This window comes from Nycticebus coucang, chromosome Y (genome assembly GCF_027406575.1).
Source record: "Nycticebus coucang isolate mNycCou1 chromosome Y, mNycCou1.pri, whole genome shotgun sequence".
NCBI lineage: Eukaryota > Metazoa > Chordata > Mammalia > Primates > Lorisidae > Nycticebus > Nycticebus coucang.
This window is the reverse complement of record NC_069805.1, coordinates 3,189,234-3,216,105: the sequence shown is the minus strand read 5'-3', so window position 1 is coordinate 3,216,105 and position 26,872 is coordinate 3,189,234. Positions and strand designations below refer to the sequence as shown.

Below are 26,872 nucleotides of genomic sequence, written 5' to 3'. Positions count from 1 at the left end.
CAGCCACATACATTGAAGTTGGCGGGTTCCAATCTGGCCTGGGCCAGCTAACCAACAATGACAACTGCAACAAAAAATAGCTGGGCATTGTCGGTTACCTGTAGTTCCATCTACTTGGGAGGCTGAGGCAAGAGAATCTCTTAAGCCCAAGTGTTAGAGGTTGCTGTGAGCTGTGACGCTACAGCACTCTACTGAGGGCCACATAGTAAGACTCTGTCTCAAAAAAAAAAAAAGAAAGAAAAATGTGATTGTGTTGAATCTATGGATTGCTTTGATAAAATGGGCATGTTCATAATATCAGTTCTTCCATGGGATACCTTTCTCTTTGTCTATATTTTCTTTAGTTTCTTTCATAGTGTATTATAGTTTTCAATATACTTTTTTTTTGTTTTTTTTGAGACAGTCTCAAGCTATTGCCCTGGTAGAGTGCTGTGGTATCACAGCTCACAGAAACCTCCAACTTTTGGGTTTAAGCAATTCTCTTGCCTTGGCCTCCCATGTATCTGGGTCTGCAGGCACCCCCACAATGCCCAGCTATTTTTGTTGTTGTTGCAGTTGTCATTTTTTTTTTAGCTGGTCTGAGGTGGGTTTGAACCTGTCAGCCTAGGTGTATGTGGCAAGCCTACCCAATGAGCTATGGGAGCCACTGTTAATATACATGTTTTTAATGCCTTTGATTAAATTTCCACCTAAGGATTGTATTTACTTTTAATGTTGTTATTAGAGGTGAGATTGTTGGCTCGGCGCCCATAGCTCAGTGAGTAGGGTACTGGCCACATCCATGGAAGCTAGTGGGTTCGAGATGGTCCTGGACCTGCTAAACAGCAATGACAATTGCAGCCAAAAAGTAGCCAGGCATTGTGGCAGATGCCTATAATCCCAGCTACCAGGAGGCTGAGGCAAGAGAATCGCTTAAGCCCAAGAGTTGGAGGTTGCTATGACCAGTAACACTATGGCACTCTACTAAGGATGACATAGTGAAACTCTGTCTCAAAAAAAGAAGTGGTATTGTTTTCTTAATTTCCTTTCTAGATAGTTTGTTAGTATTGACTTTTATATGCTGTCTTTGTGTCCTGCAATTTTACTGAATTTATCAGTGCTAGAAGTTTTTTGGTAGGGCCGTTAGGACTTTTTAATTATAGGATCATATCATCAGCAAAAGAGGCAATTTCACATCTTCTTTTTCTGGTAAGATGTCTTTTATTTCTGTTGCCTAATAAGTTTGTCTGGACTTCCAGAACTATGTTGAAAAGAACTGGCAAAAAGTGCGCAGTATTGTTTTGTCTCTGACATAAAAGGAAAAGCTGTCAACTTTTTGTTGTTGAGTATGATATTGGCTATGGATTTGTCATATGTGGCCTATATTGTGTTGAGGTACTTTTCTTCCCTGCCTGCTCTGTTGGGAGGTTTTATTATGAGTATTGACTTTGTCAAATCCTGTTTCTGTTTCTAATGAGATGATTGAGGGTATTTTCTTTGTTGTTTAAAAGACAAGATTTTCCTCTGTTAATCTGTGCAAGAGTTCAGTGGTATGCTCAAAGTTTATTGTAGCCTTGAGCTCCTGGGCTCAACCAGTGCTCCTCCCCATCTCAGCCTTCCAAAGCACTGGGATTATAGGCATGAGGCACTGTGTTAGGACAGATCATAGGATTTTTTATCATTCATTTTGTTAATGTGCTATATCACACTTACTGGTTTGCATATGTTCCAATTGATCATGGTGAATGGTTCTTTTAATATTTTCTTGAAGTTGAGTTTGTTAGTATTTTATTTAAGATTTTTACATCTGTATTCATCAGGAATATTGGCCTGTGGTTTTTTCTTTTTTTTTTAGAGACAGAGTCTCACTTTATCACCCTGATAGAGTGCTATAGCATCATAGCTCATAGCAACCTCCAACTCCTGGGTTTTAGGTGATTCTTTACCTTAGCCTCTCGAGTAGCTGGGACTACAGGCACCTGCCACAATGCCTGGCTATTTTTTTGATGCAGTTTGGCCGGGGCTGGGTTTGAACCCACCACCCTCGGTATATGGAGCCAGCGCCCTACTCACTGAGCCACAGGCACCACCTGGCCTGTGTATTTATTTATTTATTTTTTTACCTTGTAGTGTTCTTGTCTGAGTTTGGTCAAGATAACACTAGCCTTGTGAAATGAGTTTGAAAGTATTCACTTCTTTTTTTTTTTTCCTTTTCTGCTTGCAGTGGGTAAGAGGAGAATTGGTATTAGTTCTTCTTGAAATGTTTGATAAAATTCAATAGTAGGGCATCTGGTCCTAGACTTTTCTTTGATGGAACACTTTGTTTTTTTAAATCACTAATTCAATCATCTTACTCATATTGGACTGTTGAGATACTCTGTTTTCATGCAGTCTTGGTAAATTATATACATGTAGGCATTTATATAATTTTTATAGTTATAGTTTCTTATGTTCCTTTGAATTATAGGATTAGGTTTAGGATATCAAAGCTAATGTCTCCCTTTTCATTTTAGGTCTTATTTATATGAGCAGTCTCTCTTTTTTTCCTTGTTAGTCTACCTTAGGGATTGTATATGTACTCACATATCAATCTGAACAACAACATGTAGTTTTGCTGCTCTTTTGGTGTTGATGGCCTGTATGTCATTTCTGCTGTGATTTTTATTTCCTTCCTTCTACTCAGCTTGTAGTTAGTTTGTTCCTTTTCAAATTCCTTGCGGTAAAACATTAGATGGTTTGTTAACCTTTTTTTAATTCATTGATATAAGCATTTATTGTTATAAATTTCGTGCATAGGACTCCTTTTGCTGCATTAGATAAGTTTTGGTATCTTGTGTTTGCATGTTCATTTGTCTCAAGGTTTTTAATTTTTTTCTGTGTCTTCTTGATTGGTTCTAGGAGCAATCATTCAATTTTCTTTCCTTTTTTTTTTTTTTTTGTAGAGACAGAGTGTCACTGTACCGCCTCGGGTAGAGTGCCGTGGCGTCACACGGCTCACAGCAACCTCTAACTCTTGGGCTTACGCGATTCTCTTGCCTCAGCCTCCCGAGCAGCTGGGACTACAGGCGCGTGCCACAACGCCCGGCTATTTTTCTGTTGCAGTTTGGCCGCGACTGGGTTTGAACCCGCCACCCTCGGCATATGGGGCCGGCGCCCTACTCATTGAACCACAGGCGCCGCCCAAGCAATCATTCAATTTTCATTATGTTTATCTCTTTTCTTAGAGTTTGCTTATTACTGATTTCCCATTTCTTTTCATTGTCACTGGCAAAGATGCTTGATTTATCAGTCCTCATAACTTTGTTAAGGTTTGTTTTACAGCCTACAATTGGAATTTGAGCCTGGACAGTGCAAGACCATGTTTTGTTAGTGCAATGTTGTTGGCTAGTCTTTCAGGTGGGGTCCCTGCCTTGGCTGAATTCAGAGCAACTGTTAAGATCTGACTGATGTTTGCTGCATAAACTTCCCATATTCTTCTTTTTACCCAGTCTTGGTGGTCTAGCCCTTCTGGTACTCTCTGTGTTTTTTATTTCTATTTTTTGAGACAATCTCACTCTGTCACCCTGGGTAGAATACTGTGGTGTGATTGGTCAAAGCAACCTCCAACTCCTGGGCTCAAGCAATCCTCTTGCTTCAGGTTCCTGAGCAACTGGATCTAACTACAGGTGTGTGCCACAAGACTGGGCTAGTTTTTCTATTTTTAGTAGAGATGGGGTCTCATTCTTCCTCAGACTGGTCTCAAACTCCTGAGCTCTAGCAAGTTATCTGCTAGGCTTCCAAAGTCCTGGGATTACTAAGAATGGAGTAGGCTTCCTTGGGGAAGGGTCTAGAATGGAGAGGAAATCACCTGTAACTTATTGTACCCAATTCAGAAACTTTTCCAGAGGAATTCTCTGTGTGTGATGCTGTGAAAGATTGGGAAGGGGATGGCAAGTAGGTTCAAGGAAGGTGTTTTTCTTTCCATCTCAGCTCTGGTGTCTAGAGATGGCTCTATTCACTGTTCAGTATTCACTGTGGAGTGTGGGATGTTCATGAAAGATACTCTTATGTAGGGATTTCTTTGGATTGTTGTGGTGGGACATGAAGCAAGAGAGTTCTTTTTCAGCCATGGAGGTGATGTCACCTTCTAGTCATACCTGTTTGATTTAGTTCTCACCTTTTACTTTATAATCTATAGATACTTTGTAATTATAGGATTGCTTTTAACATCATAAAATTATAATAATCTATTTAAATTTGATAATAAGTTAACTTAATTTTTATACCAGATTTTTTCCATTAACAATTCCCTTTCTTCATATTTTATTTATTTATTATTATTATTATTCTATTTTTTTTTTTTGCAGTTTTTGGCTGGGGCTGGGCTTGAACCCACCACCTCCGGCATACGGGGGCAGTGCCCTACTCCTTTGAGCCACAGGTGCTGCCCATTTTATTTTTTTAATTTCTTTCTTCACTATTTAGATATTACAAATTACATGTAAATACAGTGTGTGCCCATTGATTTAAATTTAGAGTTATATTTGGCCTTTATATATATGGTTTGAGTTGCATGGGTCCGCTTACATGCACAGTTTTTCAATCAAATGTAGATCACAAGTTACAGTGATTCGCAGAACAGAAAACCAGAGTATATTGGGATCTGATTATTTTTATTACGTGGTTTCGACAGGGCCAACTGTGGAACTTGTCCATTTTGGTGTTTCACAGAGTCCTGGAATGAAACTCCTGCATACATGAAGGAACAACTCCATTTTTATGCATTTGTCTTTTATATACTATAATATATAAAAGGTTATAAACTAAATTTAAATTTTTATGGCTTTTATATTTGCCTATGCATTTATCTTTACTAGAGATTTTTATATTTTCTTGTGCCTTCAAGTTACTTCCTAAGTTCTTTCTTTGAAATTTGAAGGAGCCCCCTTTTCGTTTCTTTCAGATTAGGTAATGAACTTCCTCAAATTTTGCTTCTAAGAAAATGCATTACTTCTTCCTATATTAAAGATGATTTTGCTATATATAGGATTTTTGGTTTATATATATTATCTTTCAACACTTTGAGGATGTCGTGTGATGGTCTTGAGCATTTTATGTTTTTTGAGACAGTTTTATTTGGAGTTTATTAAGTGGTAGATTTGGGATGGGTCAATGGCAAATACAAATTTCACAAAATTTTCTCTTCATTGTAGCTTTTTCTTGATTATATATGTAATGCTCTTGGAATTAGTTTTTCAGATTTTCTATAAGGTTAGGCCAGCTAATATCTGGTTGTTTCTGGTTTTTCTTTTTGGGTTGGGGAACAACAAGGTCTTGGAGCTTCTTGTTCTGTCATTTTGCTGCCAGTCTCTTTGGTGTACTTGTAAAAACACAGTTTCTGTAATAGTAAATGAATAGACAGTAACCATTTACTATATTTATGCTCAAAGTTTCTCTTTGCCCTGGCTGCTGTCTGTTTGGTGAGACATTGGTTCTGATTTAAATACTTGGAAGCTTTTTTATGCTTTCTAAGTAATAATTTTGGATTGTAGGTTGAAGGCAGTAAAGCATAGGTAATTGAAGCTGTTCTTTGTAGTAATGCTTCAACTTTTTCTGCTGCATGTTAGTCATTTTTATGCCAGAGATTTGAAAGATAGCATGAAACACTTTATTCGTGCCCCTTCTAAAAAAAGTCCCAAGACAGCCACAATAGCCTATTACATATGTGCAGCTTCTTTTTCAGCCTGCAGCAGCTGCTGTTTTCATTTTAATAAAGACAGTCAAATATTGCTTCCTTTTCACCATTGAAACCGGTTTTCTAAGACATTTCTCCAACTTTGTTTTGAAAGCCTGAACTTATGGATAACATAGAAGTGACTTACGATGCAGCCAGCCCATATACTTCGGCCTTCCAACCCTCCTTAGTCCTTGCTAATTAATGTCTGCTTTCTGGTAGAATTTATAAGGGTTGTCAGATTGCTAATTATGTCTGCTTTCTGGTAGAATTTATAAGGGCTGATTCTAACAGGTCAAGCTCAGATTGGCTTACTTGTTTACCTTTGGCTTGAGTAGAGAAAAGATCTGGAACAAGTGGTTGTCCTTTATTTCTGGCTTATCCAAGTTGGCACATGTTATGATTTTACGTCCCCAAATACCTCTCTGCCTTTTTACTGTTTTTCTTGATCTAATTGAATAACCCTGTAGGTGTTATTATGGAGTGTTGGGGATGACTTTTTTTTTTTTTTTTTGGTAGAGACAGTCTCACTGTACCGCCCTTGGTAGAGTGCCGTGGCTTCACACGGCTCACAGCAACCTCCATCTCCTGGGCTTAAGCAATTCTCTTGCCTCAGCCTCCCGAGCAGCTGGGACTACAGACGCCCGCCACAACGCCCGGCTATTTTTTGGTTGCAGTTTGGCCGGGGCTGGGTTTGAACCCGCCACCCTCGGCATGTGGGGCCGGCGCCCTACTCACTGAGCCACAGGCGCCGCCCCGGGGATGACTTTTTAAATAGCAGCTTTAATATGGAGTTTTTATTCTGGGGATGTTTGTGAAAGATAAAGTAAGTGATAAATGCTTTCAGAAAGTTGGCAGGTCCTTTTAAATACCTATATATTTAGATGATGGTACTGAGGCAATTGAATTCCTTTAGTGGATACTCAGTAAGGGATTAATAACATCTGTGGATGTGATATCTGAGTATCAGTGATCTGTTACCCATTGCATTAATGTACATACCACTAAAGGGCAGTGGTGAGTGGTGGGAGGGAGGGTTCAGAGCAGAGCTGAGTAGGAAACCTCCAGCCTCTAATGAAAGGCCCACCCAACCTCTTCCTATCTTGCCTTCTTGGCAGTCCAGCAAGCTCACTGCATTTATGTCTCCACCCACTAGTGGCTATGTGCTGCCCTTTTTTCCTATAAGCTGTGTGCCACATCAATGCTCCCAGCTTGATAAATTTTCACTCTCCAAGTAGTCCCTTAGGATTTACCTTTCTAGTAGAGCAAGAAACAATAGATACCAGAGGGATGAAATAAAAAACCCACAACTGCAGTTTGACCTGAGATCTCTTTATTGGTTTAGAAATGAGTCAACCGAAGTCTTTTCATTACTGTTGTTACCACAGAAGAACTTCTAATTCTGTTAGATAATGCCATTTTATACCTGGGGAAAATGAAGTGAATACTCCTTCCCAATCCTAATAATCCCAGGAAGGTTAATGTAAGTTTCCCAGGAAAGTCAGTATAAGTTTAGCATAAGGGATGGTAATGAAGAATTTGGAATTGCTATCTTCTAAGTTGCAGCAAGGAATTTTTGCTGAGAAGTTACAATTGTCAGAGTTAATTGGTGGCTTAATAGTCTTTAAATATAAAAAGAGAAATTTTTATATACTTTTAGTATTCTAGCTTAACCAAAAATGAAGAAAGCAGGCAGCGAACTGCCTTAAGAAAGTTTAGATATGGGCAGCACCTGTGGCTCAAGGAGTAGGGCGCTGGTCCCATATGCCAGAGGTGGCGGGTTCAAACCTAGCCCCGGCCAAAAAAAAAAAAAAAGAAATTTTAGATATGGAAGAAAAGCAGACTCTATAAATACTTTGTTTTCAGTTATTTTTAACCCTTCTTAGACATTAGCCTAAAGTCAAGTTGAATCAGTTGGCAGTGTTAGCAGGCATTACTGCTTTGAAGAAGTGTCCCAAGTAACACTTAATGTGCTCTTTTGTAAAGGTGGATGCAAGTATGGTTCATTGAATTAATGGCTTGGAAGCAGTAAGGATGGACCACAAAGACCCAAACCAAGAGGAATCCCAGGTGCCTGGAAACATCTATTCGAGCTTGTGTGTACCAGCCTCAGAACAAGATGTAGAGGCTGTCATGACCATACCAGGCGGCCTTAGAGTTTCTTCAGAAAGAAATCCAAAGATACAGTTACTATTGAAGTCACGTGAGAGACTGGAGGCTTCTGCTGTTTCTGGAGAACCTCCAGAAGACTTCACTGCTGTATACACAACATCGTCTGAAATACAAAAGAGTGCAGTAGCCACAGTGGAAAGACAGGGCTTGGATGAGTCTGCCAGCAATAAAGACAGCCCTCTCAACATCAGTAGTGCTAGTTACCTGCACCTGCCCTGGGTTAATCCCTACATGGAGGGTGACACACCAGCCATCAGCACTTTCCTTAAATCACCAAATAAGTATTCACAGAACATATCTAAGACTTTGCTACCTCAGCAGTCACACAGGTTGGCACAGCCTCTGTATTCTTCTGTCTGTACCAGCAGGGAGTCCTCTCTCTACCTGCCACCACCTCACTATGTCACGCCCCACATTCCATCTTCTTTGCCATCACCCAAGAGCCTCTCAATGCCTTTGGGCTCCAAAACTGTCCCATCTCTCATCCACTGCAAAGATAAAAACCTGTGGAAGGTAGGCGTCAGTCCTGGGAACCGGATTGATTCCCATCCCTATCAGCATTATCAAAATAGTAAAGAGCCCAGTGTGCCCTCTGCCAAGGTGGTCACCAGTTGCCTTCCAGGGGACACAGCTCTCCTGTTGCCCTCCTCATCTGAGATCTTACCCCCAGTCCACCTTCCCAGCGAACCTGATGCAGACGCTTACTCTGAGTTCCAGAAGCACTATGCCAGGATTTCTCCAGGCACCTTATTGAAGCCATACTCAATAATTGGCAGTGAGTTCTCTTTAGCTGGGCTTTCTAAGGGCCAGTATCCCAGTACTCTAGAAGTGAGTGAAAGTGCCCAACAAGTGCCTGGGAACACCTGGAAGACAGTGATTGAAGACAAGAAAGATAGCGGCTCACCTCATTTGTTGGAGAGGATGAGTATTACCAAATACATCACCGATAAGCCAATGGACATGTCTTCTAAAGTCGTGGATGTAGGTGCTTCCAAAACTGAGCACATAAAAAAGATGGCTTCCACAGTTCTGATTCATGGTGGGGCTGGAAGTGGCTTAGTGCCCTCTGGAAGTGAGATTCTAAAAGAAACATTATCTCCTTCAGGAACTGGGTATGCTGTTTATAAATCTGAAATCATTAGTACTGCTCCCTCATCCTGGGTGGTGCCAGCAGCAGATCCTAGCAAAGAGAATAATGACAAAAGTGTGCTGAAAAGCAAGATGATGGACTGGATGATACTACATCAGCAGAGTTCTTCATATCCTTGCATGGGTGACACAGATGCCAGGATTACTAATGTTTCAGGATCAGTATTGAGAGAAACCCACCAAGACTTTGTGTTGCCACCCCTCAATGTGAGTGCAGAATGCATCAAGGCCAACAGAAGCTCTGTGAACACCGCTCCAGCCACTACATGGCACATGAGTCAGCCCTTTATCACACCTGCCAAGCACAGTGGAAGCACCAGCAGCAAGGACACTAAAGACAGCAACCCAAAACCAAATTTCAATGTAAATGAGAATGGCCTCCCATCAAGCTCAAAATTTCTATCTCTAAATGAGGCATTCAGGCCCTCTCCAGTTTCTCACTCTGTTAGTTACCTCCCTTACTCAGCTCTAGAGGGCAGTGCTGTAAGTTCTCTGTCCTTACATGGTGAAGGGCCTGTCTACCCTCACCCAGTTTTGTTACCAAACAGCAATCTCTTTCCTGGACACCTTACTCCGAAGCCTGGACTACCTCATGTGCTTCCAAGTGTCCAGTCCTACCAAAATGCCCTGAGCTTGGGTATGGCACATCCCATGTTAACACCACACATGCCTAGAGATATTGGTATAGAGGAGAAGTCAGAGAGGAGGTCCTGGTTCAATGAGAGAACCTCCCATGATAATCCAGCCCTTCATAATCAATTTTCCAAGATGTTGGAAGCTAGCGACGTCAAGCTACATCCAGAAAATCCCAGTGACATGAATCTAAAGCTGAAGCCCAACTGGAATGAAGGGAAGACTGTTGCCAAAAGCAACAAGCTTGTCTGTGTAGACATTATTGGAGAGGAACAAGATGCTAAAAGTGACACAAAAATGTCTAAGCCTGAGTTTGATAGTGATAGTCAGTGTGCTGAGCCTGCCAAACCCCTAAATCATCCCAACCCGCAACAATCCTGTGATTCCATTGCCTTGAGAGAGGAGTCAGGGTATACCAGTGACTTTCACCAAGCTTATACATCCAAACAGGATGAGGACCAGGCAGTCTTCAGTTTAAGGAAGGACGATGTTGTAGCAGGTACCAACAAGAAGAACCCAGAGATGCCAGTGTCAGCTCCCTTTGTGGAGCCATCTCTGGGGGTCAATGACTCTGCTGTAGCTTTTGATAAAACCCAAGTGGATCCCAAGCCATTTTCCACAGGCAATGTTGCACTGAATGTTGTTGATGTCACCTGTACCAGACATGGAGTTGATGAAGCAGAATCGAATGATGGCAGAATTCTGAAATTGAAGTCATCTAAGCTGTCAAAGAGAATCGCAAATTCAGCAGGTTATGTGGGTGACCAGTTCAAGTGTGTCACAACTGAACTGTATGCAGATTCCAGTCAGCTCAACCGGGAGCAGCGGGCATTGCAGGTGAGCCCCTGACCTGAATTTAACCTCATTAGAGTGCCACGGCATCACAACTCACAACAACGTTTAACTCGTAGGCTTAGGCGATTCTCTTGCCTCAGCCTCCCCAGTAGCTGGGACCACAGGCGCCCGCCACAACACCAGTCATTTTTGTTGTTGTTGCAGTTTGGCTGGGGCTGGGTTTGAATCCTCCACCCTCGGTGTATGGGGCCGGTGCCCTACCGACAGAGCCACAGGCACCGCCCAGACCTGAATTTTAATAACTATGTTTAATGGTAAAGAAGATCGAGGAAATATGGGAACCAGGCAAATTTGTTGATCAGGATTTTAGCAATTTGAATAAATGCAGTGTATCCTATAAGAGAATGTGAGTGGTAACACTTAGGAGGTTTGTGTGTCTGGATATTTTTTATTTTTATTTATTTATTTATTTATTTATTTTTTATTTATTTATTTTTTTGTACAGACAGAGTCTCACTGTACTGCCCTCGGAGAGAGTGCCGTGGCGTCACATGGCTCACAGCAACCTCTAACTCTTGGGCTTACATGATTCTCTTGCCTCAGCCTCCCGAACAGCTGGGACTACAGGCGCCTGCCACAACACCCGGCTATTTTTTTTTTTTTTGTTACAGTTTGGCTGGGGCTGGGTTTGAACCCGCCACCCTCGGCATATGGGGCCGGCGCTCTACTCACTGAGCCACAGGCACCGCCCTATTTTTATTTTTATTTATTTTTTTTGTGTGTGTGTGTCTGGATATTTTAAGTTATTCTGTAGATTTCTAAGATTTCTCCTATTCTTAGATTAGGAGAACACCCACTTGAATGCTGACACAGGGTGAGCATTGCTAATTTAAAATTCCAAAATAAAAATCCAAAAGTTTTTGAGCATCATTATGAAGCCAAAGGTGGAAAAATCCACACACAAGTACTTAACATGTCTAGTAAAATTATCTTCAGGCTATGTGTACAAGGTGTATGCTAAACATAATTTAATTTTGTGTTTAGAATTGGATATTGTCCTCAGGATATTTCATTATACATATGCAAATGTTCTTGTCAAATACCAAAACATCTGAAATTTGGAATATTTCTAGTCCCTAGCATTTGATACTCAACCAATAATAGCATGTTTAACATTGTGAAGGAGATCTAAAAACTCCATGACATTTACCTATCAATTGATTTGAATTCTCTGCTTGCAAGATAAAAAGTATAATAGAAATGCTACTTTAGAATGCTTTGCTTAAGGCTTGGCACCCGTAACACAGTGTTTGTGGCACCAGCCACATACATTGAGACTGGTAGGTTCGAACACAGCCCAGGCCAGATAAACAAAAATGACAACTGCAACAAAAATTAGCTGTGGTGGGCCCCTGTAGTTCCAGCTACTTGGGAGGCTGAGGCAGGAGAATCGTTTAAGGCCAGGAGTTGGAGGTTGCTGTGAGCTGTGACTTCACAGTACTCTACTGACGGAGACAACTCTGTCTCAAAAAAAAAAAAAAAATGCTTTGCTTGATACTTGTGTAGCAGCTGTTCATGTAATGTTTGGGTACTTGCATGCTTCTACTCTTGTATAATGCAATACAGCATTTATTTAACTTGTTATTTAATGATAATATTGTACTTTTATATAAAAGATGTACTTTTTTTAAAGTACTTTTTATACTTTAAAAAAGTACTTTTTATATAAAAGATGAAGTCCTTATTGTTTTTTCAATGTTTAGAAAAACATAATACTGTACTTTTACTTCTATATAAAAGATGAAGACCTTATTGTTTTTTCAGTGTTTAGAGAAAGTTGGTTTATGTTTATGATAATGATATGTAAATGACCCATTGAATATTGACTTTAATTGCATGAATGAAGGCCAGTATTTTATGTTTACCTATTGTTTATTATGAGGTTAGTGTATCAAATTCTATTTATAAATTATTATTTTTAGAATATTACATAAACTTTTAGAGTTAATTTCATTTTCAAATATATGAAAGGAAGTTTACATCTTAAAACACGTCATTTTTATTTATCATGCATTTTTCTGTTTCTGCTTTGTTTTATTTACATTGTGTTTTATTTATTTTCACAAGGAAAAGCGTGTCTCTTTGCAATAGTGTATGCACTGACATACATTCATATAGCTTATATGTCTCTCTCATAATTTGAGACTAGTTTTCAACAAACTTTTCTCTGAAAATACTTGCCTTTAGTATAAGGCAAATAAAACAGCTTTTATGTCAAGGTGTTTTTTCCACATCTTTGTTCTCTTTTTAGCATGCAATGATGCGCTTCTCAGAGTTAGAAATGAAAGAGAGAAAACGTGGCCACTCAGCAACCAAGGACTCCAAGGTATACAAATTTAGGCCAGCTAACTGGGAACAGTGCAAAGGAAGTGAGAATGAAAAGCTGAAGTCTGTCACCCTGGAGGAGGCCATTGCCGGCCCAAACAACAGTAAGAAAGGTGAGTAAGCATGAGCAGCTTGGTTGTGGTACCACATATGTGAGAATGAATGATCTTGCTCACAGAGTCAATAGAAATGAGACAAAGTGATTCACTTGCAATAGCCTGAGAGTCCAGTTGGCATCTGATTAGAGAAATTTTGCCATTCATGGATTGTCCTTTTCAGTATTGTGGCAGCTAGAATGAGCCATCTGTGAAAGATTATTTTCTGGGGCATATCTCCTCTTACAAAAGGGTTCTGATCCTATAGTTTAATCATCATAAATTAAGAAGAGCAATGAAAGACACAATTGTGGTCTTTTTTTTTTTTTTTTGATACTTCAGCTACAGGTACGGTTTGTATTCCTTTCATTTCTTTTCCTTTCTGGTCCTTTCCTGTTATCCTCTCAGATGGGCTCTGGCTCTGTTCTACATGGATCTCTTCTCCAGTTCTCATCTATGGGTTTTACTATTGCTGAGAGCCAAGCAATGAGCATGTAGGGGCTATGATGGGGATTTGGGTCACAAGGAGGGTAGAGTAAACCTTCCCGCATTCTGAGGGAGCCCTCCATCTCAGTTGCTTTTTTTATAGCCTGAGCCAGGTTTGTATATGTATATCTTCTTTGTAATGGCTTATTTAGGAAAAGTGAAAATGTTATGGATAGTCATTTACTTTTTATGAGAGAGCTAGTGGCTGAGTTAAATGTGCATTTTTAGAACTTGAACAGTTGAGGTAGGAAGCTCATCAAATTTGAAAATTTATCAATAGGAGCTAACAGTGGCATTTTTCAGACACAGAAAATTTTTGCAGACACAGAAGCATTGGGTCTATCCTTGAACATGAATGCCTGTCTTCCTTGCCAGCCAGTGGCTGGAGTGGACCTATTACCCACTCAATGGCAATATCAGGGCATGAGTTGGAGAAAGCCTGAATTAAAGGGCTCTATAGGACTTCTTGGCTAAGGAAACTTGTCTTCCTGGGGAATGAGTACCTGAATACTTTGTAGACTTCTTTGTTAAATGATGGGATGTAGCAGTATTGTATCATATAACCATGCTACAGGCAACAGCTATTAAACTATGAACAACACAGCTATGTTCAGGTTTACTTTTGGTTTTTAATCAGCAAGCAATAGTATACTCCAGAAGGAGTAAGAGTGGGGACACATCCGAATGAGCAGTGGCACTGGGGTCTCTGTGTCATTTCTTTTTCTTTTGTCTGGCATCTCCTCCCTTATCACTCCTTCTTCTGTTGAAAGATTCACATTATGTCTTCTCTCTTTCTTTCTCTCTTTATCCGATGGGGATGCTGGGTTTTTCCTACTATCTGGCAGGAGAGTTGTTTACTTTTTAGGTTTGAATATGTTGTAGTGTCCAAAGTCCATGGAGGAGGACTATAGTGTGTAATGTGCCCCGTGTTGTTGCTATTGTTTCTTGAGATAGCTTTTATATCTTGAGAAATTGTTAAATACTTTGTTTTACTCAGCATCCTATTTATTTATATTATTTGCTTTCATGTTTTCTGTGCTCATGTCTTACTTTTTTTAAATGTCAAAATATCATGGAGGGTACATGTTTTGATTTTATCATGTTCAAATCAGTGATAATTGTGCTCAGAGAGTTTTCATTGTACCCATTAAGTAAGTTTTTGCCCATCTGCTCCTCCCTCCTCATTCCCTGCTTTATTTCCTTCAAGTTTTACTTCCCTCTGTGTACATTTGTGCTCATCTGTTAGTTCTGATTTAATAGGGAATACATGTAATGTTGGATTTTCCATTCTTTAGATACTTAGAATAATCGTTTCCAGTTCTATCCAGATTGATTCAAAAGGGCTTACATCATCCTACTTAAGAGTAGTATTCAGAGTGGTATTGAATATATGAATATATGAATACCACATCTTATTAATCTACTTATGAATTGATGGGCATTTTTGTTGATTTCACATCTTTGTAATAGTGAGTTTTTGCTACAATAAATATTTGAGTGAGGTGCCTTTTTGACAAAAATGACTTTTAAAATTTATGTAAATACCTAGAAGAAGGATTGCTGGATTGAATTGTAGTTCAACTTTTCGTTTTTTTTCCCCAGGAATCTTCTTACTGTTTTCCATACCAGTTGTATTGCTTTGCAGTCAAACTGACATTCCTTCTCTCCATGTCCACATCACCATCTTTTGCTTTTAGACTTTCTAGTAAAGGCCATTCTAACTAGGATAATGGTTTTATTGTGGTTTTAATCTGCATTTCCCTGATAATTAGTGACATTGAACATTTTTCATGTTCATTGGCCAGGTATCTGTGTTTTGAGAAGCTTTTGTACATGTCTTTTGCTCAGAGTTTAATGGGGTGGGGTTTTTTTTCCTTACTGATTTCCTTGAGTTCTTTGTAGATTCTAGTCATTAGCCCTTTATCTGTCTTTGTTTTATTGAGTATTTCCGTAGCTGTGCAGAAACTTTTTAATTTAATCCCATGTCTTTATTTTTGTTGCTGTTGTAATTGCCATTGGGGGTCTTAGTCATATATTTTATATTCAAAGTCTAGAATAGTTATTCTCCCTACATGCTCTTCTAGAATATTTATGTTTAATGCCTTGTATTTAAGTTTTTTATTAATCTTGAATTAATTTTTGAAATAGGAGTCCTTTTTCAATTTTATGTATATGGCTATCCAGTTTTCCCAGCATCATTTATTGAAGAAGGCTTTTGTACAGTGTGCATTGCTGTCAAAGATCAATGGGCTATAGATAGATGGTTTTATATCTAGATTCTGTATACTGTTTCATTGGTTTGTTTTTGTGTCAGTACCATGCTGTTTTCGTTTGTCTTCAAAATAGTTTGAAGTCTGGTAATGTTATGTCTCCAGATTTGTTCTTTTTGTTTAATAGTCCTTTGCCTATTCAGTCTCTTTTCTGGTTCCAAAAAAGCACAGATTTGTTTATTGTAGATCTGTAAACTTTGACATTGGCATTTTGATAGGGATTGCATCGAATTTGTAAATCACTTGACAATGTTGATGTTTTGTTGTATGAACATAATATGTATTTCTACTTGTTTGCATTGTGTTTCCTTTAGTGTTTTGTAGTTCTTTTCGTAGAGATCTTTCACCTCCTTAGTTTACTATATACTTAGGTATTTTATTTTATTTTTAGCTATTGTGAATGATACTGAGTCTTTAATTTGACTTGAAGGTTGGCTGTTAATGGAATAAAGGAATGCTACTGACATATATATTGATTTTGTAAATTGAGACTTTGCTAAATTTATCAATTTGATGAGTCTCTTGATGGAGTCTTTGGATTTTTCTAGATGTAAGATATTAGCGTTAGCAAAAAGCAGTAATTTGGCCTCTTTCCTGATTTAGGTACTCTTTATTTCTTTTTCTTGCCTGATTTCTCTGGCTGGGATGTATAAACTATTTTGAATAGAAGTGGTGACAGTGGATACCCTGGTCTTGTTCCACTAAGGATTCTTAGTGGGAATCCTTTTAACTTTTTTCTCATTCAGGATGAAGTCAGTTGGGGGTATATCATATATGGCTTTTATAATCTTAAGATTTGTTTCTTCCATTCCTGTTTCTTCTTAGAATGAGTTAGGCTGGGCACTATGGCTCACTCCTGTAATCCTAGCACTCTTGGAAGCCGAGGCAGGTAGATTGCTTGAGCTCATGAGTTTAAGACCAGCTTGAGTAAAAGCAAGACCTCATCTCTACTAAAAATAGAAAAACAGAGGCAAGAGGGTTACTTGAGTCTAAGAGTTGGAGGTTGAGGAACTGACTCCAGGGTATGCTACCCAGGGTGACAGTTTTGAGACTGTCTCAAAAAAAAAAAAAATAGTAATTATGAATTGGGGGGGATTCCTTCCCTCATTGATGTCATGGAATAATTTCTGTGGTGTGGGTACCAGTTCCTTATAAGTCTGTTAAAATTTTGTTAGTGTATCTATCTGGTATTCGTTCCTAAGTCTTGGAAAGTAGTATGTTTCCAGAATTTGTCTATTTCCTCTATGTTTTTTAGTTTATATGCATAGAGATTTTCAAAATACTCAGGTGGTATTTTGTATTTCTGTGTTACCAGTTGTCTTATCTCCCTTTTCATTTCTGATTGAGCTTATTTGTGTGCTTCTTCTTCTGTTCCTGATTAATCTAGCAAGAAGTCTATCAAATTTTGTTTACTTTTTTATAGAACCAACTTTTTATTTCCCTGATCGTTTGCATTTTATTTTTCTATTTCGTTTAGTTCTAGCCTGACCTCGTATTTGTTTTCTGCTGGTTTTGAGTGTCTTTTGCTATCCCTTTTCTAGTTCCTTGAGATGTGATATTAGATTGTTAATTTGTTATCTGTCTATCTTTCTGATACAGTCATTTAAGGCTTTGAATTTTCCCCTAAGAATGCTTTCATTGAGTTCCTTAGATTTTGATACCTTGTGTTTCCTATGTTCTTCAGGTCAGGGAATCTTTTCATTTCCATCTTAATTTCATCATTCACTCCATAATTGTTCTTCAGCATGTTGTTTAATATCCATGACTTGTGTAGAACTGAGGAACTGAATGTTTGTCTTGGAATTGATTTCTAGTTTTAATGCATTGTAGTCTGAGAAGATACATGATATGTTCTGTTTTTATATTTTTTGAGAGGTGTTTTGTTCCCTAAGATATGATCAGTCTTAAAGAATATTCCATGTGCTAATGAGAATAGTGTATAATCAGTATTTTTTGGGTAAAGTATTCTGTAAATGCTTGGTAGGCTCATTTGCCCTAGAGTCTCTTATAAATCCAGTATTTCTTCACTTATATTTGCTTAGATGGTCTGTCCAGTACTGTCAGTGGGTTATTGCAGTCACTGGTCATTACGATGCTGTGGTTATCTGTTTGCTTAGATCTAGTAGGGTTTGCTTTTGAATCTGGGTGATCCTGTGTTAGGTCTATAAATATTTATATATAAATTCTTCTTGTTGAATTGCTCTTTTTACCATTATAAAGTGATTGTCTATGTCTGTCTTTACTATTGTTGATTTAAAATCAATTTTATCTTATATGAAAATGGCTATGCCTGCTTTCTTTTGGTTTCCATATGCATGGAATATATATATGTGTGTATATATATATATTTTGTGTTTTTCTTTTCCAATGTATTTTTCCCCCATTACTTCACCTTAAGTCTTTCTGAGTCCTTGTATTTCCTAGAGACAGCAGATTAGGATTGTATTTTTTCATCCATTCATCCAAGCTGTGTCTCTAGATGGGGCATTCAGACTGTTTATGTTGAATAGAATTGATGTCTTAGCTGCTGTTCGGTTCATTCTTATGGATAATACCTATTACCTGGTTTTGCCTCTCATGCTGCTATTTTATTTGCACTCTAAGATTTAGCTTTTGGGTGGTTTTACATTGATGAATATCTGCTGTGCTGACTTGTATAAAATGAAGTTCTGACTATTTCCTGCAGGGCAGGTCTGGTCTTGATAAATTCTCTCATTCTTTGGTTGCCTGTAAAAGTCTTTTTCCTTTTTCTTCTTATTCTTTCTCTCTCCTTCCTTCCTTCTCTTCTTCCTCCTACCTACCCCCCACCCCCTCGGTTTTTTAGGATTCAGAATTCTAGGGTGGCAGTCATTCTATTTAAGATGACTTCAGATGAGCCCCATATCCCCTCTATTTTATAAAGTCTCAGTTAAGAAATCTATATTTACCTTGATGGTTTTCCTTTGTAAATTATTTTATTTTTTTGCCTTATGGCTTAACAGAATTCTCTGATCTGTATTTTAAGTGTGAGTTAATTTGAAAGAGTTGTCTTCAAGATCCGAGAGTCTTTCTTTTGCTTGGTCTAGTAAATTTTTAGAACTTTTCACTGTCTTTTTATTTCCTTACATGAAGTTTTTCATTTTAAAAAATTCTATTATTTTTTTCAATATGTTGATTTCTGTGGTGATTATTTTATGCATTTCCAGAGTTATTTTTCTGGTTTCTTTGAGTTTGTTTTTAATTTCTTTTATTTTATTGAGCTTCTTTACAACTCATATCTGGAATTCTTCCTGTCATTTATGTTTTCATTTTGATTGGTATCTATTACTAGAGAACTACTGTTCCCTTCTAGGGAATCTTCTTGACCTGACTTTTTGTACTTTAGCATTCATGTGCTTATTCTTTGTCTCTGGAGCGGCTGCCATTGTTACTTTTGGATTTCCTTTTTTCTTTTTCTTTTTCTTTCTTTTTTTGAGACAGAGTCTCACTTTGTTGCCTTTGGTAGGATGCTGTGGCTTCATAGCTCACAGCAACTTTAAACTCTTGAGTTCAAGTGATTCTCTTGCCTCAGCCTCCCGAGTAGCTGGGACTATAGGTGCCTGCCATGACACCCAGCTGTTTTTTTTAGAGATGAGGTCTTGCTCTGGCTCAAGCTGGTCTCAAACCCGTTAGCTCAGGCAATCCACCTGCCTCAGCCTCTCAGAATGCTGAGATTACAGGTGTGAGGCACTACACCTGGCCCCAGATTTCCTTTTGTCTTAATTAGGCTTTTTTGTTCTTCTGCTGTTTCTTATAATGCAGTATCTGCAGCGTATGTTGGGTAAAAAGAACCTTTGGCTTTTATTGCAGGTTCTTTGATGGGGGTCTAGGTTCTGGATAAATGCCTGGGTTGGTGATATTTTTTCTTAGTTGCTAGTTGTTTGTAGGCTGTATTGGTGGTGAATTGTGTGTGTGAGAAGATCCCCTCTCTTTCTTTCATGAGTGAGATAGAAGTCTTTGTGATTCTTTATCCCCAGTCTATGGTCCTCTTAGTGTGACTTATATGGGCATGCTAGTTTAATATTTGAGACAAATAGCTGGTGCTAGTGGGTCAGAATTGGCTTCACTGGGTATGATCAAGTCTGTCAGTGCTGGAAGCGGCTATGCAAATTGATCTTGTTGTCAGTAGGTGGTGCTTGTCAGATGGAACATATGTTGGTTTTGGGTCCTGTGACTGGCTCTAGCTGCTCAGAAGTACTAACAGCCCCAGGGGTGGGTGGGGTTCTGGAACTTAGTCCAACTCCTTAATATCTGCTATAGCAGTGGAAGTGGGTGGGAGCAGTGCAGCTGGGTGGAGTGGTATGAGCCTGCCCTTAGGATCCACAGAAGCTGGTAAGGGAACTGTCCTTGCAGGGATCTAGGCCCTTCTAGCCCTCTGGCGAAAGCCTGCAGGTTGAGGCTGAACTGACCCTTAGCCAGAATGTCTGCCTGTGGAGGCCTGGAGCCCTTGAGAGAGCCACAATTTGATTGTTAGAAGTGGGTTTCTCTCTTCTCTCCCTCACTTGCTTCAATGTCTCTGTCCAGCATTTGTCAGCAGACCAGAGCTCAAACCAGATATTCTCCCCTGGATGGCACTGTAGCCTGGGACCTTTCCAGTCTAAGAATCCACCCTGGACTGACAGCACTGCTCTCCTGTGGGAGGGATGTCCTGGGGGTACACTGTAGCTAAGACATATATTCCACTCTCTTTTTAGTTCTGCCCACAAAGGCATCCTAATCTGTCAAGGTTAGTTCATGAATTTCCCCTCCATACTCCTGAGTAAAATGCCTAAGTTCTGGGGATATGGGATCTTGCCTTTGGACCTGTCCCTGGGTCCCTGACTGTGCCAGGGAGTAGTGTGCTAGTCCTAGGTCCTAGTGTGCTAGTCCCAGGTCCTCAGTGAGATGCTCAATCAGGTTTGATGTTCCTCCACTGCAGTATGTGTTCTGCTCTGAGGAGACAAAAAAGCAGCCAATAAGTAAGGAGCTTACAGTCTAAGCACACCTTAGTCCTCTTGCAGAGGAAAGGTGCTTCTCTCTCTGTGGAAGCTCAGATAGACGAGGATAACCAGCTCCTGAGAGCTCCAATACAATCCTCTCTCCTGACAGCCACAGGTAAGGAAAAGAAAGGGTCTGGATAGAGGATACACTCTGGTTTTCTCTGTCCCTCTCTCTGGAAAGCAGCCTGCCCACAATGTCCAAGTTCTATTGTCAAGTAGTGACCCCTGTGGCTCCTGTGGCTGGGCTGGAGTTGGCAAATGTTTGTATGTGAATAGGCCACCTGAAAACTGAGAGGCTGAAGCCCTTTGGGGGAGAACAAAGACACATAGTAGGTGGAGAAACAATATGGTGCCTGTTGTCTCAGGTCTTTAGTGACGGGCTGGCTGCCTAGTGCTTTATCCTCCAGAAGTTCTCATTTCACTGCAGCAGCAGTAACAGCAGTAGCTTTTGTCTCGTGAGAGCTGAAAGGATCTCTAATAACTCTGGAGCCCACTGACTGCCAGAGATTTGGGGCAGAGAGAAATAAACTGTTTCAACTACCCTTCTCACCAGGTTCCAAGCCTCTTCTGGCGTGATCTCTGCCAATATTTTGATCCTTCTTCTGTTTTGCAAGTTCTTCCCTTGGAAAATCTGGTAGGTTCTGACACTTTCTCCTCAGAATTAGATCAGGCCTATAGGTCTATGTTTTTTTGTTTTATTTGGTTTTCATCTAAAATTTCTCATTCTGCAATTGAATCCCAAACCTACCATGTTATGCCCAGGAGTTCCACTAAGACCACACTGCCAAACAAGCTGAATTCCCAGAAGAGTCCCTTATTGAAGAGCCAGATGGCCACTGCCTCATACCCAACATAGGGGTTCAGACAGTAGCCCCAAGTGCTTAAGGGGTACGGTTTTTAAGGCTTGGTCTGCATTGTGGTTGGCTCACAGGCTGCCCAGGTGCATCTGGGTAGGTTAGGAAGCATTGTACAGAAGCAAAATTTTGTGCTTGTTTGTTTTAGTATTTTCCCTACCTGTTATTTCTTAAAGGTCAGTCCAGGGACATTTGGTACCTCCTGGTCTGTTTCTCAAGGAGTTAAGAAAAACAAGAAATTGGGAGTGAACTAGAAGGAAGAAGTCAATTAGTACTTTCCCATCTATCTTGGGAGTGAACTGGACTTACTCCATTTTGCTGAAATCTTGCAGCCCGGAAATTTGCCAGGAGTTAACTGGCATTTTTACACCTTAGCCTAGGTCTAACACTTTTCCAACTTAGTGTCAGCATACTAGGCCTAACAAGCAGAAGAAAAGAAATAAACAGAATTAAATCGGAAATAAATTAAATTGAAAACAAAAGAATTATTTAGAAAATAAATGAAACAAAAAGTTGGTTCTTTGTAAAGAGAAATAAAAGCGATAAATCATCATCCAAATTAACTAGAAAGAAAAAAGTAAAATCTTTACTAACCTTAGTCAGAAACAAAATGACAACTGATACCACAGAGATAAAACAAGATTATTTCTGACCACTAAAAAAATCTTTTAAGTCTAGAAATCTGGCAATGTGGAGGAAATCGACCAATACCTGGAATCATAACATCTCCCTAGACTTGACCAGGAAGAAATAGATGTCTTGACAAGACCAATATTAAGCACTGAGATTGAAGAAACAATAAAAGACTTTCAACAACAACAAAAAAAGCCTGGAAGCTCTGTCTTTACACTTTTAAAGATAAGCTTGTACCTATAGTGCAGAAACAATTCTAAGACCCTGAGAAGAAAGGGCCCTTCCCTAACATGTACTATGAAGCAAATATAACCCTGATGCCAAACCCAGGAAAGCATCCAACTAAAAAAAACTACAAATCAATTCCACTAATGAATATTAATACAAAAAAACTCAAAATCTTAGCAAATACTGTGTTAAAACATTATATTCTACATTTAGTAAGTTTCACATGTACCCTTGTAAGATGCACCATAGGGGTGGTCCCGCCAATTACCCTCCCTCCACCCATCCTCCCCTCTCCCCTTCCCAGAAAGGCTATGTTAACCAGTGTGATGAAAATATTTTCAATTGTGTATAAATTCAGCTCATGGTACCCCATTAATGTACACAGCTATGATTTAATTTAAAAAAGGTAAGAAAAAATATCTTAGCTAATAGATTGCAGCTACACATTAAAATGAAATACACATCATAATTATATAGGCTTCATTCCAGGGATGCAAGGCTGGTTTAACATACCAATGGAAACAAAAATAAAGGATCATATGATCCTCTCAATAGATGCAGAAAAAGCATTCAATAAAATTCAGCATCCTTTTCTAACAGTAACATTTCAGAAAATAGTCATAGGCAGCACATTTCTTAAGCTGATTAAAGCCATCAATGACAAAACCACAGCTAGTATCATACTAAGTGGAGTGAAACTGAAAGCTTATTCACTTAAAACTGAAACCAGGAAAGTAGGTACACTATCACCACTACTATTCAACATAGGTGGGGAACTTGTAGCCGATGCAGCCAGCAAGAGAAGGATATAAAGGCCTCCATATGGGGGCAGAGGAGGTTAAACTCTCTATTTACTGTTGATATCATCTCATACTTTGAAAAACACAGAGACTCAACCACAAAACTGGAAGTGATCAAGAAAAATGTGGGTGGGTGCCTGTGGCTCAGCGAGTAGGGTGCTGGCCTCATGAACGCCCCATATACTGAGGATGGGAGGTTTAAACCTAGCCCCAGACAAACTGCAACAAAAAATAGCCAGGTGCATAGATCGTTTGACACATTTTCATCACATTGGTTAACATAGCTTTTGTAGCATTTTCTTAGTTATTTTGCTAAGACCTTTACATTCCACTTTCATTAGGATTCACATATACCCTTGTAAGATGCACCGCAGGTGTAATCCCTATGAACCAAGTATATGGTGCCCCACGATCATACTAATGTACACAGCTATGGTTTAATAAAAAAAAAAAAAACAATAAAAAAAAATAGCCAGGTGTTGTGGCAGGCACCTATAATCCCAGCTCCTCGGGAGGCTTAGGCAAAATAATCCCCTAAGTCCAAGACCTGGAGGTTGCTGTGAGCTGTGACACCACAGCACTCTACCAAGAGTGACAAAGTGAGATTTTGTCTCTTTAAAAAAAAAAAGAGAGAAATACAAGGTTATGTCTGAGAGTATAAAATCAATGTCTACAAATCAGTAGCCTTGGTATGTGTCAATTAACTGCCAGTTTGGAAGCAAATCAAAGATAAGATTTCCCAATTTCTTATTTCTTTTCTTCATCCTTTTCTTTCCTTTACTTCTTTCTTTTCTTCCCTTTCTTTCCTCCCTCCTTTCCTTCCTTTTCCCTCTCTTTCTCTCTCTTCTTTCCTTCCTCCTTTCCTCTCTCATTTGTTTCTTTTAAAATAATTAGAAAGTAATCACAATGTCTGAAATGCAGACCTGTAACAGCAGTACCTGGTTTCATGTTTTTGCTTCTTTTTTTCACCCTGTGAAAGTCTGTCTTAAACTAAGCCAAGAGCCATCTTATCCCTGCTTAACTCAGCAGTAGAGGAGAAGTCCCGGGAAAAGCGAGGAACGAAAGGCAGTGCTGCCTCTGATGGTGAATGCGATGCTCACATTGACAACAGAGGATACTCCCGAAATATTCAATGTGCTGACTTATTAAAGATAGATTAAAAACAAAAAAAAAAAAATGTCTATTCAACCCAAGCAATCTTGGGATTTAAAGCAATCCTCATTAAAATATCAACATCATACTTTGAAGAACTGGAAAAAATCATACTTTGTTTGGTATAGAATCATAAAAAACCTTATGTAGCCAAGGCTATTCTTAGTACTAATAACAAAGCCAGAGGCATCACCTTACCAGACTTTAGGCTATATTACAAGCCCACAATGATCAAAACAGCATGGTATTGACACCCAAATAGACATATGGAATAGAATAGAAAACCAAGAGATGAAACCAGCAAGTAGAGACTGCCTAATCTTTGATAAACAAAACAAAAGCATACAGTGAGGAAAAGAATCTTCAACAAATGGCGCTGAGAGAACAGGATAACCACATGTAAAAGACAAATTGGAACTTCATCTTTCACTGCTTGCAAAAAATGGCTCAAGATTGATGAAAGACTTAAATCTACGACATGAAATAAAATATTGGAAGAAATGTGGGAAAAACTCTTGACGATGTTGGACTAGGAAAAGATTTTATGAAAAAGACTTCAGCAATTGTTGCAACAACAACAAAAATAAATGGGAATTAATTAAGCTGAAAAGCTTCTGCATAGCTAAGGACACAATCAGTAAATCAAATAGAGAGCCTTCAGAATGGGAAAAGATATTTGCAGGTCATGAATCTGACAAGGCTTGACAACTAGAATATATAGAGAACTCAGATTAATCAACAAAAAGCAAACAATCTCATCTACCACTGGGCAACAGATAAGAATAGAACTTTCTCTGAGGAAGATATACAAATGACTCACAATTATTTGAAAAACTGCTCATTGTCTCTAATTATTAGAGAAATGGCAATCAAAAATACCCTGTGGGGCGGCGCCTGTGGCTCAACAGAGGAGGGTGCCAGCCCCATATGCCGAAGGTGGTGGGTTCAAACCCAGCCCTGGCCAAAAACTGCAAAAAAAAAAAAGATCTATATTTGTAATAAAGGCTGACACATTAAAAAGAAAATACCCTGAAATACCACTTAACCCCAAAGAGAATAGCTCACGTCATAAAGTTTCAAATCTGCCGATGCTGGCATGGATGTGCAGAGAAGGAAACACTTTTACACTGTTGGTTGGAATGCAAAGTATGAAGTATGAAGAAGCCTCAACTGAAATTAGAACTCCCATTTGACCCTGCATCCCACTACTAGGAATTTACTCAGAAGAAAAAAAATGATTTTATCATAAGGACATTTGCACTAGATTGTTCATCACAGCTCAATTTACAATCGCCAAGATGTGGAAACAACCTAAATGCCCATTTACCCAGGAATGGATTATCAAACTGTAGTATATGTATACCATGGAATACTATTCAGCCATTAAAAAAGATGGAGACTAGGGCAGCGCCTGTGGCTCAGTCGGTAAGGCGCCGGCCCCATATACCGAGAGTGGCGGGTTCAAACCTGGCCCCGGCCAAACTACAACCAAAAAAAAAAAAAAAATAGCCAGGCGTTGTGGCGGGCGCTTGTGGTCCCAGCTACTCTGGAGGCTGAGGCAAGAGAATCGCTTAAGCCCAGGAGTTGGAGGTTGCTGTGAGCTGTGTGAGGCCACAGCACTCTACCAAGGGCCATAAAGCGGGACTCTGTCTCTACAAAAAAAAAAAAAAAAAAAACTGACTTCAGTTGAAAAAAGATGGAGACTTTATATCTTTTGTGTTAACCTAGATCAGCAGTTTTCAACCTGTCGGTTGCAACCCAGAGGAACTGTATTAAAGGGCCACAGCAATAGGAAGGTTGAGAACCACTGACCTAAATGGAGTTGGAACTCATTCTTGGTAAAGTATCACAAGAAGGAAGAAGCAAGAATCCAGTGTTCTTAATATGAATATGAAGCCAGTACACAATCTATTGCATGCCCATGTAAGAGAAAAACTCAAGTCTATTCCAGGTGGGAGACAGAGAAACAAGGGAACTGGGAGAGGGAAGGAGGCAGGAGGATGGGCTTGCTGTACTTTATAGGCACAGTATTAGGGTGTGTGGCACACCCCTCTGGAGTGAGACAGAATTGTAAGAGGGACTGTGCCTAACAAGTGGAAACATTGTAACCTAATTCTTTGTACCCTCAAATTAACCTGAAACAATAAAAAAAAAGAAAAAATAAAACTTCTCATTCTTTGTGAGATGATCTGGCAGCTGTCTCTGGTCAGCAATCTTGTCTCTCCTCATGTCTCATTTTTCTTAAGCTAACATTCTGTGACACTTGTGATTACCCTTATTTTGTCATGTGTTTTCTTCCTTGGTATCTTGTTTGTTTACACACCCATTCCATACTTCCTCTGTTTATGTCTCACTTTACTGCTTGCACCAACAGTAGTTCTGAGGCTGGTAAAGCCAATATTGAGGAGTCATATCTAGTGAGTGCCTTTTTACTGTGTCATTCACAGTATAAGGTGGAAGGGCAAGGTAGCAGAAGAGAACAAGAAGAAGGGTTGAATTCAGGTTTTTTTTTTGTGTGTGTGTGAACTCAG

The 26,872-nt window shown here is 39.3% G+C and overlaps 1 protein-coding gene across 1 annotated transcript in view; it reads left to right on the top strand.

Annotated features, from left to right (window-relative positions):
• The first annotated feature begins 12,833 nt into the window (after positions 1-12,833).
• LOC128579135 (BCL-6 corepressor-like) overlaps positions 12,834-26,872 on the top strand; it is a 121,433-nt gene continuing 107,394 nt past the window's right edge. The window contains exon 1 of the mRNA XM_053581383.1: positions 12,834-12,939. The gene's annotated coding sequence lies outside the window, so the exon portion shown is untranslated. The remainder of the gene's footprint in view (positions 12,940-26,872) is intronic.